Here is a 14,994-nt window from a genome sequence, read left to right as displayed (position 1 = left end):
GCCGAAAATCCGGTGCGGCTTGTACAAGTACAAAATTGATTTTCTTTCTAAAATTAGAGCCAGCGGCTTTTAATCAGGTGCGCTCTGTAGTGCGAAATCTACGGTAATAGCTGTGAGAGGTGGGTCAACTAAGTACTGAGCAAAAGGGGAAGATTACTTTTGAACTGCTAACATTTCAGTTTTAAAATTTTTAGCTTTTCATGCTTTACAATTGTCTGCTTTTTTGTCTCTACTGTGGGGGGCGGGGAGGAGCATGATTCACAAATAGAAATTCTCAGTTAAATTGATCAAAATCTCATTGTACTCATTTATGTCAACAAAGAGTTGGGGACAGAATACTTCTCAAGGCACCATGTTACAAATACAACAAACAAATATATAAACAAGGAGGTGAGTTTTGATTTCCCTGCACAATAAGGGTCACATGTTTGTAATTGGCAAAGCTCTACAATTATCGACATATTTCTATGACTCTCTTCTATGACTCTATTACATGAACCTTCTTTCAGTTTGTGAACATTAGGAGTCTTGTGTTGCAAAAACAAAGCTACTTGTACTGAAATCACATCTTGAACTACAATATTGCAATCAAATATATCCTGTTATACTAACAAAATAAAGCTGAAGTATATGCTTTTAACTATTAATACTCCAAAACTTTGTTGATTGGAAATGAGCTTCATGACTTAAACTGAATTCCAAATGCTTTTTGAACAGAAATGCCTTCCATTGTGATGGTTAAAACTAGCAAAACATTAAATTGTATCAAGAAATTTCAAAATATGGTTATACAAAGAAACCACACTTAAAATGTTACATTTTGATGATTGTGAATCTGCAGTAAAGATGAAAGAAATATGAAAAATCTGACATAACTGTAATTTTCTCAATTTAGAATATATCAATACAGTGAAGGAACGAAAAATTAACAACTTAACATAAATGTATATAAATAAAATTTTATCTCAAGATAACCACATTCAAAACCAGGATTTATAAAACATGTTGAGAAAAAGTTGACAGTTTCTCTGGCCAGATGCCAATAAACTGCCAACCACCCATCATCTCCTTCAGGTTTCTAATTCTCCTTTAGAACTTTGAACATGATTTTCTGTTCCACAAATCAGTCACTCTCTGTAGAAGAAAATTAAAGTTAAATATTTTACACTGTCCTCCTGCATCTAAACACGAGTCCATGCCATCCAAGTCCAAATATTGAACTGGAAATTTCTTACAGTAGTCCGTCTGTAATGTTTCCAGTTCTTGCCTAATAGCCAATTAGTTAGTGATGCCAAGGACCTGAGAGAGAATATGACAGACTAGATTCTATATCACTAGTTGGATGGGGAAGGGGTATGCATTGGTAAAATAACAAATGAACAGAAGGCTCAGTTAGCCACAAAATCTTGCAGATATACAAGTACAACTTAAAACATAGTTTTAGTACAAATATTTAAAATAAAAGGCTATTTAACATAAGAGTGTTGAATTTACCACATGCACATGATAAATTGAGACCCACAAAGAAACTGCTATCTCCATCCCATTAAAAATAAAATGTATCAGAGGAAATTTAATAACTGCGCGTGATATTCAGGAAGAAAATACATGTACATTTTCTTTTTCTTGAGCTTTTACAAGTCCTTTTTAGCCATTTCCAAGACATCAATTGTATCCTTTTCTGAACCAGAACAAGTACCATTATGGGGATCTTGCTGAAGCCCTTGAGAGGTTGCGATGAAGGTTTTCATCCGTAGGTTCACTCTCAAGTAGTTTTGATCTAAAATAATAAAACAGTACAAGCCAAAGAATGGAACCATGGGTTAGAGATAAATACTAGAATAGCATGAAATACTCCACAGAAATGTTCCGTGGAAGTTGCATGAACAATATAGAGTGCAAATAGGATTGAATAGTGTAGAACGCAGTATTATAAGAGGAGACTTCAAGGTTCACCTTGTAGTTACTTGCTAACTGAGTTTTTAATAAGGTGCATCTTACAATGTAATTGAATTAATTATGCAGTCTGCTGGAAAGCTGAAGGCAAACAGTCCTCATTCTTGTGAAAATCCCACACATCTTGTGATTTGATATTTTTCACTTTCTATACTAATTCTAGAGGACATCATAAATTTGGAGGTAGAGCTCAGTTATTTGAAGCATTGGCAAGACCATACTAAACAGTACTTGTCTGCTTATTTAAAAGTGATAATGTACTGAAAACAGAAAATGTAAGCAAATACTCAGAGTGGGTAGTGGGTCATATGAGGAAAGCTTAGCCAGGCCAGGTTAGTATTCACTGCAATTTAGAACTGTAAGAGGGGACATTAATAACACACAAGATTATGAGTCGTCCTGACAGAGTAGTTGTGAAAACGTTTCTCCTTAAGTGAGAATTTGAGATTACTGCTTAGAAATAAAGGGGTGCCCACTTAAGACAAGAACAAGGTGAATTTTTTTCATGCATTTTAGATCTTTAGAATTCTCTGCTTCGATAAAATTCAAGTGATGCTTTCACTGCTCTGAGGAAGAGAGAAAAAGATTCTTGATCTATCTATCTATCAGCATGGTGTCTGAAAACATGAATGCAAACACTGTTTACGTCAATGGAAGGGTTCTCTTCTTGTTTAGTGCGATGGAATTTCTTTGACTGAAATCTGATCTTGCAACACACCAGCGAGTGGTTTGTGTTGCAGACTGCACTCTGGTGGGAGGGTGTGAAAAGTACGCTGCTGAGGAAAGAGCGCCTGACCACAACCAGGTCTATCTGATGCCAGTGTCTGGGGTGAGGGTACCTCCAGGAGATCTTGTGCTGAAACTTAATCTGGAAGAATGAGTTGATGATGCATAGATAATGATAGGTGCAGAGCTCCAGTAATTGCAGTCTACTCTTATTCATTGCCCTCCTGTCTGGGTCATGCTAAAAGTGACCTAGACAGGGGTGTCGGGGTGAGGAATGAGTCAGGATGGTGGCTGCGAGTTTCTCGTAAACTCCTCCTTTGCCTCAGATGTGGAGCACAGCATGGGAGCGTGAAAAAGCTAACAAGAATAACTGGACCTTTTGGAGGTATTGAGCAAAAGAGTAAGTAGAGCAGTTTGCTAAGTTTTTCAAGAAAGAATTGAGAGCCCAGCAGCTTGGAAACTTAGTCACAGAGAAATGGGAACTTCTGCAGAATAACATCTACTGTGTAGCCTTAGTTACCTTTGGGAAGAAGATGAAAACTGCTGTCATTGAAGCCAAACTCACTGTCCTACCCAAGTATATGCGCATGCCAGTCCAAGGGAACATACAGGTCCTCAGCATTGCTAGAGACTGCCAGGCACTGCACCAACAATTACTGGATGCAGCTCAGTGAAGACGTTCAGACTGCAACACTGACAGGCAACATCAGGGGTGTGTATGATGGCACCAAGATAGCTCTCTGCCCCTCTCAGAGTAGGATGGATCTCTTAAAATCCATCAATGGGGAAGTAATCACAGACAGGAGAGATGGGTGGAGCATTAGTCTGACCTCTACTCCAGAGTGAACACTGTCACCATCTCAGTCCTAGAACCCATTGAGTGCCTGCCAACAATGGAAGAACTGGATGTAGAGCCGATCCTAGAGGAGCTCAGCAAGGCCATCGGCAGCTTGGTCTCAGGGAGGACACCAGGCATGATGAGATTTCCCCAGATCTGATCAATGACTACCTACTACACCAACTACATGAAGTCCTCAGACAGTGCTGGCAGGAAGGAGCTATGCCAAAACACGTGAGGAATGTCAAAATCATTACCTTCTACAGAAATAAGGCAAGCAAAACAATTGTAACAGCTACAGGGGCACCTCTGTCTTGACTATTGTTGCCAAAGCCAGGAGTTGGCTGAACATGTCTAACTAGAGTCACAATGTGGCTTCTGTGCTGAATGGTCAACTGTTGACATGATTTTCTCTCACTGTCGACTCCAGAAGTGCAAAGAACAAATGAAGCCCCATGTATTGTGTTTATTGATCTCACTAAGGCATTTGAATTGGTCAGGAGAAATGGCCTCTTACAGATCCTCTCTAAGGTAGGCTGTCCACCAAGACCTCAGAACATAATCAAATCCTTTCACAACAACATGAAGGGGACTGCATAATACATTGACAGCTCTTTCAAGCTCTTTGACATAAGCAGCAGCATCAAGCAAGACTGTGTTCTTGCCACAACACTCACCTGGATCTTCTTTGCCCTTCAGCTGAGGCAGGCAACAGAGGATCTACCTCCACACTAGGTCAGATGGCAGGCTTTTTAACCTCACTCGCCTAACAGCCAAAACCAAAGTGCACAAGACTATGATCAGAGATGTGCTGTTTGCTGATGATCCAGCAGTCACAGCCTACATTCTGCAGCACCTCCAGAGCCTGATGAATTGCATCTCCTAAGCTTGCAAGGTATTTGACTATCAGCCTGAAGAAGACACATGTCTTGGGACAAGAAGTGGAAGCACCACCATTGATAACTACAAATTGGAGTCCATCGTCAGTGACAGCCACTTCTTGGACACAGAAACTGACAAGCACATCAGGAAGGGTGCAACAACTTTAGCTTGCCTCACCACAAGTCTGGAAGAACAGTAAATACTCAAATCAAAACAAAATGACACTGTACAGCGCTTGTGTCACCAGCGCACTGCTTTACGGCAGCAAGATCTGGGCAACGTACACTAAGCAGGAGAGAAGGCTCAACACCTTCCACTTAAGGTGCCTTTGTCACATCTTGGACATCTCCTGGAGAGGCAGTGTACCCAATGCTGTGGTTCTCTCTGGTGCTGGCCTACCTAGCGTGTACACCCTGCTCAGACAGAGTAGGCTGTGCTAGCTAGGCCATGTCTGCCGATTCCCAAAAGACATTCTCTATGATGGCCTGGCTTCAGGCAAGCGAATCACTGGCTACCCACAACTGCTGTACAAGAATGTCTTGCAAGTGGGTCACGAAGGCGCTGGGCATCAGCATTGAGTCTTAGGAGCAACCTGCAGCCGACCGCACCGGGTGGAGATGCACCCTGAAACAACACCTTAAGACAGGTGAAGAAAAATTCCAAAAAGCAGCAGAGGACAAATGGGCCCATAGAAAGGAACGCTGCAGCTCCAGCAAGTTGAGACCACTTCTAGATGTGATCTTTGCAACAGAGATTGCCACTCTCGCATTGGTCCCATCAGCCACTGACAGCACTGCACCAACAATGTAGACAGCTAGGATGCAACATCATGGTCGATCTCGACCAACAGAGGGTGACTAAGTGACCTCTATTTTTGAGTTGCTTGCTTTCTTGAAGATAAAACCTACTGCATGAAGCAATCTTATAAAGCAACAAGCAATATGAATTTCTTGTGTGTAATGCAAAGTTTGAGTATGGATAATCACAATCTATGATCTCCATACTTACTTTCAGTGGTTAACCATTGAATTTTTATTTCCCTCTTTTGATTTACTTCTGTTTGTATTGGGAAGTTAATGAACTTTTAAGTGACTTTTGCTTTAACTTGTCTATACTGCAAAAAAAAATCATTTTTTTAACAGGAAGTATCTAATTTACCTTGTATGTAATTAGAAATCCAAACAAGTCTGCTGGTGTCATGTGATCCTCCCCACTGTGGTATCTGCATTTTGTTAATGTGCACTGTGATTTTAGACATTTAGCTTTGTGCAGCACCTGTCATTTTGATTCTCATCTTGTGGGAATGGTCAAATTATGAATCAGTAAGCTAATTCACTTTTCACAACTTGAAAGTACTGATTTCTTTGAACTACAATGATTTATACTTTTTCAAATAATTTAATTAAAATTGTCATACTATCCAGTGAGTTGAACTATTTAAAATAAAATTGTTGGAATAGGGATTTGTAAAGATTAAGGCAGTGCTTTTAAAGATATACAATAGTATGTGTTGGAAGAGCAAACTAGGAATAAGTCTGAGGTGGAGTTGGTGTGGACTGCTATAGGGATCTGTGAAGGAACCTTATTTTTAGATGTTATTCTGCATGAATAATTGATTTGACCATAGGGTGCAGGAGATTGAGGAACAAAATAAACAATGCAGATACAGATACATTAAATGCAATCTGCTGACATATTTGGAGAATAAAATCTACTCAAACTGGTTTTGCAAGTGAGTTGCATTGCCGGTAAAAGTAATTACGTTAGTAGGTTGTATAAGAATTTGCTGAAACCACAATCAAGTACTGTGCACAATTTTGAACCTTACTAGAGATTGTAGAAGGGAAATATTAGCAAACTAAATTCATGAGAAAATAGAATGAATTTATGTTGTACATTGAAATGGAAGAGAAAATCATAATTTAAGGGGAACATAAGGGGGAACTTCTTCACTTAAGAGGGTAGTGAGTGTGGAATGAGCTGCCAGTGGAAGTGGTGGGTGCAGGTTTGATTTCAGCATCTAAGAGAAATTTGAGATGTACATGGGATGGGTGTGGAGGCTATGTTCCAGGTGCAGGTCGATGAGATGAGGCAGAACAATATTTTGGCATGGACTTGATGGGCCGAGGAGCCAGTTTCTGTACTGTAGTGCACTGATTTCTCTTTCTGTCCTTCTGAGGCTATGCCTTATGCTCCTTGATTGCCCCACTGTTTGAAAATGTTCTCTCTATTCAGGCCTTTTAGTATTCAGTAGGTTTCAAAGAGATCCCTCTTCATTTTCTAAACTCCTGTGAGTACAGGTGCCGAGCCACCAAACACTCTGCATATGTTAACCTTTCATTTCTGGGATCATTCTAGTAAACTTTTTCTGGTCACTCTCCAATTCTAGAACATTTTTTTTCTTAGTTATGGGGCCCAAAACAGCACACAATGCTCTAAAAGTTGTCTAAGCAACATCTTATAAAGCCTTAGCATTATGCCTTCACTTTTATCTTTTGGTCGAGGGTCCAGAGGAGGTTTACAAGAATTATTCCAGGAATGGAGGGGTTAATGTATGGGAACATTTGTTTTCTCTGGGCTTATATTAGCTGGAGTTTAGGAGAATGAGTGGGAATCTCATTGAAATCTATCAAACATTGAAAGGCCTAGATCAAGTGGTTATAGAGAGAATGTTTCCTATAGTGAATGAGTCTTGGACCAGAGGGCACAGCCTTAGCATAGAGTGACGTACATTTAGAACTGAGATGAGGAGGAATTTCTTGAGCCAGGGCTGGTGAATCTGTGGAATTCATTGCCACAGATGCAGACCAAATCATTGGGTATACTTAAAATGGAGGTTGACAGGTTCATGATCAATCAGACTATCAAAGGATACAGGGAGAAGGCAGGATTATGGGGTTTAGAGAGAAACTATATCATCCATGATGGAACATCAGAGCAGACTCAGTGGGCTGAATAGCTTGACTCTGCTCCTCTGTCATATGGTCCTCTCAAAATGAATGCCATTATTGCATTTGCCATATTTACTGTTGACTCAACTTGTAAGTTAACTTTTAAGGCAAGAGTTCCCAGCCTTTTTTATGCCATGGACCCACACTATTAACAAAGGGGTGTGGACCTCAGGTTGGGAGTCCCTGCTTCAGGGAATCCTGTCCCAGAGCTCCCAAATCCCTTTGCATCTCCAATTTCTGAATTTACTCTCCATTTAGAAAATATTCTGGGCCTTCATTCCTTTTACCAAAGTGCATAAACATACACTTCTATACACTGGCATTTGCCACTTCTTTGCCCATTCTTCTACTCTGTCCAAGTCCTTCTGCAGACACCCTGCCCCCTCAACACTCCCTGCCCCTCCACCAATGTTTGTAAAATCCACAAACTTGGTCACAAAGCCATCAGTTTTGTCATTCAGATCATTAACATGTAACATGAAAAGTTGCAGACTCAATACTAACCCCTATGGAGTGTGATTAGCTCTGGCAGACAACCAGAAAAGGTCCCTTTTATTCCTATTGTTTGCCTCCTACCAGTCAGCCAATTTTCTGTCCATGCCAGTACATTTACTGAAACACCATGGGCTCTTCTGCTGTTTAGCAGCGTCATGCCCAGCACTTTATCAAAGGCCTTCTGAAAATGTAATTAAACAACATGCATTGACTCTCTGTCTTTTCTGCCTGTTACTTCCTGAAATTTTTGTCGGTCAAGACTGCTTCTCAAGGAAACCAGGTTGACTTTGGCCTATTTTATTGTGTGCTTCCAAGTACCCCAAAACTTCATCCTTAATGGGCTCCAAAATCTCATCGAACACTGAAGTCAGACTAATTGGCCAATTATTTCCTATCTTTTGTTGTCCTCCCTTCTTGCCTTCTTAAAAAGTGGAGTGACAGTTGTAATTTTCCAGTCCTCTGGAACCATTCCAGAATCTAGTGACTCTTGAAAGATCACTCCTGTTACTCCAGAATCTCATCAGCTACCTCTTTTAGAAGTCTGAAGTCTAATCCATCTGATCCCTACAAATTATCTACCTTCAGACCTTTTAGCTTCCTGAGCACCTTCGCCTTAGTAATAATGTCTACACTCATCCCTGCCCTCTGATGCTCCTGAATTTCCACCATACTGCTGTTGTCTTCCACAGTGAAGACTGATGCAAGATACTTAATAATTTTATCTGCCATCTCTTTGCTCTCTATTGTGTTCAATCCAATGACCTTTTTCTAGCAATCCCATCCACTCTTCATACTTACTCTTTATATGTCTGACAAAAAGTTTAGGTATCTTCTTTTTATGTTATTGGGCAACTTACCTTCATATTTCATCTCTTCTGTCTTGCTTTATTTTAGCTGCCTTCTGTTGATATTTAAAAGTTGTCCAATCCTCCATCTTCCCACATTTTTTTTTGCTATATTGCATGCACTCTCTTTTGCTTTTATGCTGTCTTGGAATTCCCTTGTCAGCCATGGTTGCCTCATCCTCCCTTCAGAGTACTGCTGCAACATTGCCCTTTTTACGTCTTGTTTATCTCCTGTTGTACTTTGTACCCCACATCCTAGCCACTGTTCAGAGCCCTGTGGTTAACTCCCATCAGTGACGTTTTAACCCTGCAGTTTCTTAACTCTAACCACGAATATTCTACATCAGATCCTATGTCACTTTTTCTAAGGATTTGATTTAATCTTTTTTTAACTAATAAGCCAACCCCTACCACCAACATCACCACAACTGGGATGAAGCAAACAATGGGGGAAAATTCTCAAAATATTGTGGAAAGTAAATATTAACATAAATGACGCATTGGACTCATTATTCATTATTCACTACTGAGTTAATGAGGGTAATATGGACAGTATGGTCATCTATGCTGCAACATAAATTATTCTTCATTATTAGTGTTTTTGTTGGTGATTTGGGAAAGTTAATGCTCCATATGTTTATGAAGGTTCTCAGTCATCCATGTCATTGTATATCAAGCAGTAGTAAATCAAGGCAACTGGACTTGCTGTGTTGTCTACTGCTCCATAGGTATTTTGTAGGAATGTCGCAATAACTCTGACTGCAAAGATTAGTTTACAGAAGTGCTTAGTGTCATATGACACAAAAATACACCACTTGTCCTAGCTGATTGTGATGTCTGTCTGCTCTCATCCCTTTTGTTCTCATTAGGCCTGAATCCTTCTGCTCCCTTCCACTTCAAGTATCTATCCAAATGCCTTTTTAAAATGTTGTAAATGCATCTGCCGCTACCACTTCCACTCTAAACCTACTTTGTACGTGCACCATCCTCTGTGTGGGCAAGCCTGCCTGTCTGATTTATTCATTTCTTCCCTTTGTTCTTAAGCCCATAACCTCTAGCTTCAGGCTTTTCTATCCTAAAATGAAGGACACTATCTATGCCCTCATAATTTAGTAAATGTCTATGAAGTTAGCTTTCAGCTTCCTACGTTCCAGTGAGAATAAACCTGACCTATGCAACCTCTTTTTACGTAAACCTTCCATTTCAAGCAGTATCTCTTTACTTTCTTTCTAACGCTACGCCATTATAAAAATCCTACTGTGCTGTGGCAATCTGAATTATACACATTAATTCAAGTGTGGCCTGATCATGTCATTAAGATTGCCTCATGTTATGATTAACCAAGTTATGTTTGCAATAACAAATATTTCTTAAAAGCCAATTGTTACGTACCCGTGACACGTGACAGTGGTACCCTTGTCACGTGACTGGGGTTGAGGTTATACTGGACATGAGGTAATGGTTTTGTGATGGTGGAGTGATGTCATTTTTCCCGCCAGTAGAGGTTATGTGACAGGTTTTTTCTACAGGGTATAAAAGGAAGACCCACCTTGTCAGGTGGGGCAGTTCGTGGCGGAATTTGCCAAGATGACTTCATGTTCCTGCGTGATTTAAAGTGATGACGCAGTTTAGTTAAAAATGAAGTTTCATATAATGCCTAAAGTTTAAAAGGTCACTGCCAACGGTTTCTTTGCTGATGGAGAGTGAACAAAAGTTTGGAAGGTAAAGATCGAGGAGAATCGATTTTCGAAGGTGGAAAAGTTCGACCTTGTTTGATCCTCATTCGGAAGGATTTCGTTTACTATTCTCGTGTTAGTCTCCGCTGGAAATAGCGGGAGATTGAGAATAGTGTGGAAGGAAGGTCAGTACCTTTTAAGCCGTTATATTTAATAAAATTCTTCGTGGGAAAGTTCGACGCCGGGGAATCGAAGGACATCGACGTGGAAGAGAATTTACATCGCTTTAAAAAAGTCTCTCCTTTTAAAAGTACTGTGAGCTTTTGAACTTTCGGCATATCGTTCTAAAGAACTGTTTTTTCCTAATACCGCTTTAAAGACTGTTTGGGACTGCAAAGCTATTAAGAACTGTGAATGTGTCGCACAGCAGCTGTTTTCCGGTTACGTTTGGGTTTGTTTACTTTTGAGGGGGTTTGTTTCAGTGTTTAATAAACATGTTATTTGTTGTTAAACCTTTGCCTAGCTCATCTATATTTATTGTTGCCTGAATACGTAACACAATTTTTAAGATTACTGCATTGTGCAAAAAGCTTTACTCATTAATTTCATTTATGCTCCTCACATGAGAATTATTTGTATTCAGTTCCTCGCATCCTCCTGGCTGTTTCGCTCTTCAGCTTGACGAATGTTATACTTGTGCCATCAGAGTGATTGCAGTATTGTCTTTGACTTTCAAGGCTTATTGCTTTTCTCCAAGGTACAGGAACTTGGAAAGCATCCTGCAGGTGAGGACATCCCTATGTGCCTGTTGCCCTTATTGTTCTTGGTTCAACAACACTTTCCAAGTGCAGATTTGGGAGGTGTTATTGCAGCAGCCTAGTCATGTGACAGATGGTACATTCTGCAGCTGAATGCCAGTAGCAGAGGAAGTTAGTGTACATGATGGTAACTGGGATGCCTATCGAGCAGATTAACGGGCTGGTTTGTCCGGAATGGTATTGAGATGCTTGTCATCATGGCAAGATGAGTTAAATCCATTCCACTCCATTTGTGCTTCGTATCAAAGTTGATGATGAATCAGCATACAGGAGGGAGATTGAAAATTTTGTTGAGTGGTGTAACAACAACAATCTCTCACTCAGTCATCAAGACCAAGACTTGTAAGAGAGGGAAACCAGAGGTCCTTGAGCCAGTGCTCAACGAAGGATCAAAGGCACAGAGGTCAGTTACTTTAAATTCCTCGGTGTCACTATATCAGAGTACCTGTCTTGGACATATCATATAAATATAATTGCAAAGAAAACACAAATGCCTCTACTTCCTCAGGAGTCTGCAGATAATCGGCATGTCATCAAAAACCTTAGCAAACATCTATAGATATACGTTGGAAAGTGTGCTGACTGGCTGCATTGCAGCCTGGTATAGGAACACCAATGTCTTTGAGCAGAAAATCTTAGAAAGGGTAGTCGATTTGGCCCAGTACATCACAGGTAAAACCCTCTCAACCATTCAACACATCTACATGAAACATTGCCTTAGAAAAGCAGCACCCATCATCAAAGATCCTCACCACCTAGGTCATGCTCTTTTCTCACTGCTGCCATCAGGTAGAGGGTACAGGTGCCTCAGGACTTACATCACCAAGTTCAAGAACACTTACTACCCCTGAACCATCTGGCTTTTGAACAAAATGGGTTAACCACAGTCATCTTATTTCAGGTGTTCCCAGAGCCAATGGTCTCACTTTAAGGACTCTTTATCTTGTTATCTCATGCTCTCCTTATTTATTGTTACTTATTTATATTTGCAGTAGCACAACTTGCTGTTCATTGATCCTGTTTACAGTTACTGTTCTATAGATTTGCTAATTACATCCTTAGGAAAAATAATTCCAGGGATGTATGTGGTGACGTATATGTACTCTGATAATTTTTTTCTTTGAACTTTTGAACTTTGAATGCTGGAAGGATTTGGGATATGAGAAGGAATGCTATCAGTGATCCAGTTGAGTTTTTGGGTTATTGACTTCCATGTTGTTGATAATGGAGGACTTGACGATAATTAGACTATTGAATGTCAAGGTTAAGTGGTTAAACTCTCAAGTCTGAATGTTGTCTGTATTGTATGCTCTACTTCATTTTCTGAGGAGTTGCAAATGGAAAATGAGGACAGGTCCAGAGGTTAGGGTCCTAAACTGGAGCATGGCTAATTTAGGCAGTAAAGAACAGAAGTCAATTAGAGGGCAATGAACAAATAACATGTCAGAGGCTTCTAGGAGTGTGATATCAAAAGTGCACAAGCAGTTGTTTCTGTTTGGGTGAAGATTAAATCTAGTAAGTTCAGAGAAGCTTGGCTAATGAGGCCCTGGTTAAGAAAAAGATTGAAGGGAGGTTGAGATCCAGTGAATCCCTTGATGACTAAAAAAATACAAATACTCTTAAGAGAAAACCGGGAGGGCAAGGAGAAGGTATGGCATCGATCTGGCAGTTAAGGTTAAGTAAAATCCCAGGAGGTTCTATAATTTAGATTAAGTGTAAAAAGGCTGGCAAGGGAGAATTGCTACATCTGCCTCAAGCTGTAGGGGGTGTTTACTGAGGAGAAAATCATGGTTGCTCATGAGATACAAGACACAGGTGTGGATGTTTTGGAAGATCTTCATATTTTACAGTCTTACAGCACATTCAGGTGGATCAAACCCCAAGGCCTGCAACCTTGAACTTTGAGAGGTTAGATGAGAAATCACGGAGACCCTTGCGAAGATATTTCCTTCATCATTAGCTCCTGAAAATTTGAAGGTGGCTAATGTTGTTCTGTTGTTTACAGAAGTAACAAGGACAAATGAGGGAACTACAGGCTGGTCAGCCTGACATCAGTATTGGGAAAGTTACTGGAGGGAATTCTAAGGGACAGGACGTACCTGCATTCAGATAGAGAGACACACACAAAATGCTGAAGGAACTCAGCAGGCCAATCAGCATCAATGGAAAAGAGTACAGTTGATGTTTTGGGCCAAGACCCTTCAGGACAGAGTCTGATTTGGAAGAGTCATTGCAACTTTGTGGGTGAAAATTAGTGCTTGATCATTTTGTGAAGAAGTAACAAAAAGGGTAGTTAAGGATAAATCAGGGCATGCTGTCTGTTTGGACTTTAGCAAGCGCTTTGACAAGGTCCCATATCGTAGGCTAGTCTGGAAGGTTACCTCCCATGGAATTCAGGAACAACTCATCCAGTGGATTCAAAATTGGCTGAGGTAGGAAGTAAAGAGGGGTGGAGTCTGAAGTGCTATGAAAAAGATAATGTGGCAATGCCTGCTGACTGTGGGCAAGAGATGCTGAGGAGAATGGGAATGTCCTTTGATCTCAGAGGACATAACTTCTGAAAGAATGCACACAGCATGGACCTGAATTTGACCGCCATTGATGTTTCCATGGTGAAGCAGTGTTCCCTTTTGGCATTAACTGAGTGTTTAGTGGTGTCTCATGCTTCTTCAGTCAGACCTGCTTTACAAGAACAAAGAAAGCACCTGATCTAATAGATCAGTTACAATCTAGAGGCCAAAGTTAAAGTAAAATTAAGTTACCACATGCATCCCTGAGGTTCTTTTCCATGTGGGCGTACTTAGCAAATATTTAGACCAGTAACTGTTAACAGAATCAATGAATAACAAACAGTGCAAATGCAAATATAAAGTTATAGCAATAACACGAAATGAAAGAGCATGACATAACAAGATAAACTGTCTTAAAAGTGAGACCATCGGCTGTAGGTACACCAGAAATATTCCCTTTTAATCAAGACCTGGATGGTTGAGGGGCAGCAACTGTTCTCAAACCTTGTGGTGCAAGTACTGAGGAACCTGTACCTTCTACCTGATGACAGCAGTGAGAAGGACTGGGTGGTGAGGATCTTTGATGATAGTTGCTGCTTTTCTATAGCAATTTTTTTCTTGTAGACATGCTCAATAGTTGAGAAGCCTTACCTGTGATGTACTGGGCCGAATCCACTACCTTTCGTAGGATTTTCTGCTCAAAGGCATTGGTGTTCCCATACCAGGCCATCATGCAGCCAGTCAGCACTCTTTCCACTGCACATCTGTAGAAGTTTGCCAAGGTTTTCAATGTCATGTCGAACCTCTGCAAACTCCTGAGGAAGTAGAAGTGCTGTTGTGCTTTCTTTGTAAGTTTTTTATATAATATGTCCAGGACAGATCCTCTGAAATAGTGACATCCAGGAATTTAAAGTAACTAACCCTCTCCTCCTCTGATGATTACTGGTTCATGGACCTCTGGTTTCCCTCTCCTGAACTCTACAATCGGTTTCTTGGTCTTGCTGACATTGAGTGAGAGGTTGTTGTTATGACACCACTCAGGCAAATTTTCAATCTTCCTCCTGTATGTTGATTCATCACTGTCTTTGACATGGGCCACAACAGTGGTGTCATGCAAACTAGTATGGTGTTGGAGTTGTGCTTAGCCACACAGTCATAGAGCAGGGGCTAAGCACGCATTCCTGTGGTGCTCCTGTGCTGATGGAAATTGTGTAAATGTTTTTGTCAATTTGAAATGACTGGGGTCTGCAAGTAAGGAAATTGAGAATGCAACTGCACAAGGAGGTATTGAGGCTCA

At 40.5% G+C, this 14,994-nt stretch overlaps 1 protein-coding gene and 1 long non-coding RNA gene across 5 annotated transcripts in view; one reads left to right on the top strand and one right to left on the bottom strand.

The window, feature by feature from the left end:
• LOC140738647 (proton myo-inositol cotransporter-like) overlaps positions 1 to 14,994 on the top strand; it is a 209,156-nt gene that overhangs the window by 91,487 nt on the left and 102,675 nt on the right. The window lies entirely within an intron of this gene.
• LOC140738999 (uncharacterized) lies at positions 396 to 8,978 on the bottom strand. The gene is made up of 2 exons (XR_012101523.1): positions 8,706 to 8,978; positions 396 to 1,780 (listed from the first exon to the last, which is right to left on the bottom strand). It is a non-coding gene; the product is annotated as an uncharacterized lncRNA (long non-coding RNA).

This window comes from Hemitrygon akajei, chromosome 14 (genome assembly GCF_048418815.1).
Source record: "Hemitrygon akajei chromosome 14, sHemAka1.3, whole genome shotgun sequence".
In the NCBI taxonomy this organism is placed as follows: domain Eukaryota; kingdom Metazoa; phylum Chordata; class Chondrichthyes; order Myliobatiformes; family Dasyatidae; genus Hemitrygon; species Hemitrygon akajei.
Note: the sequence above shows the minus strand (reverse complement) of the source record. Positions and strands in the feature narration are given on the sequence as shown.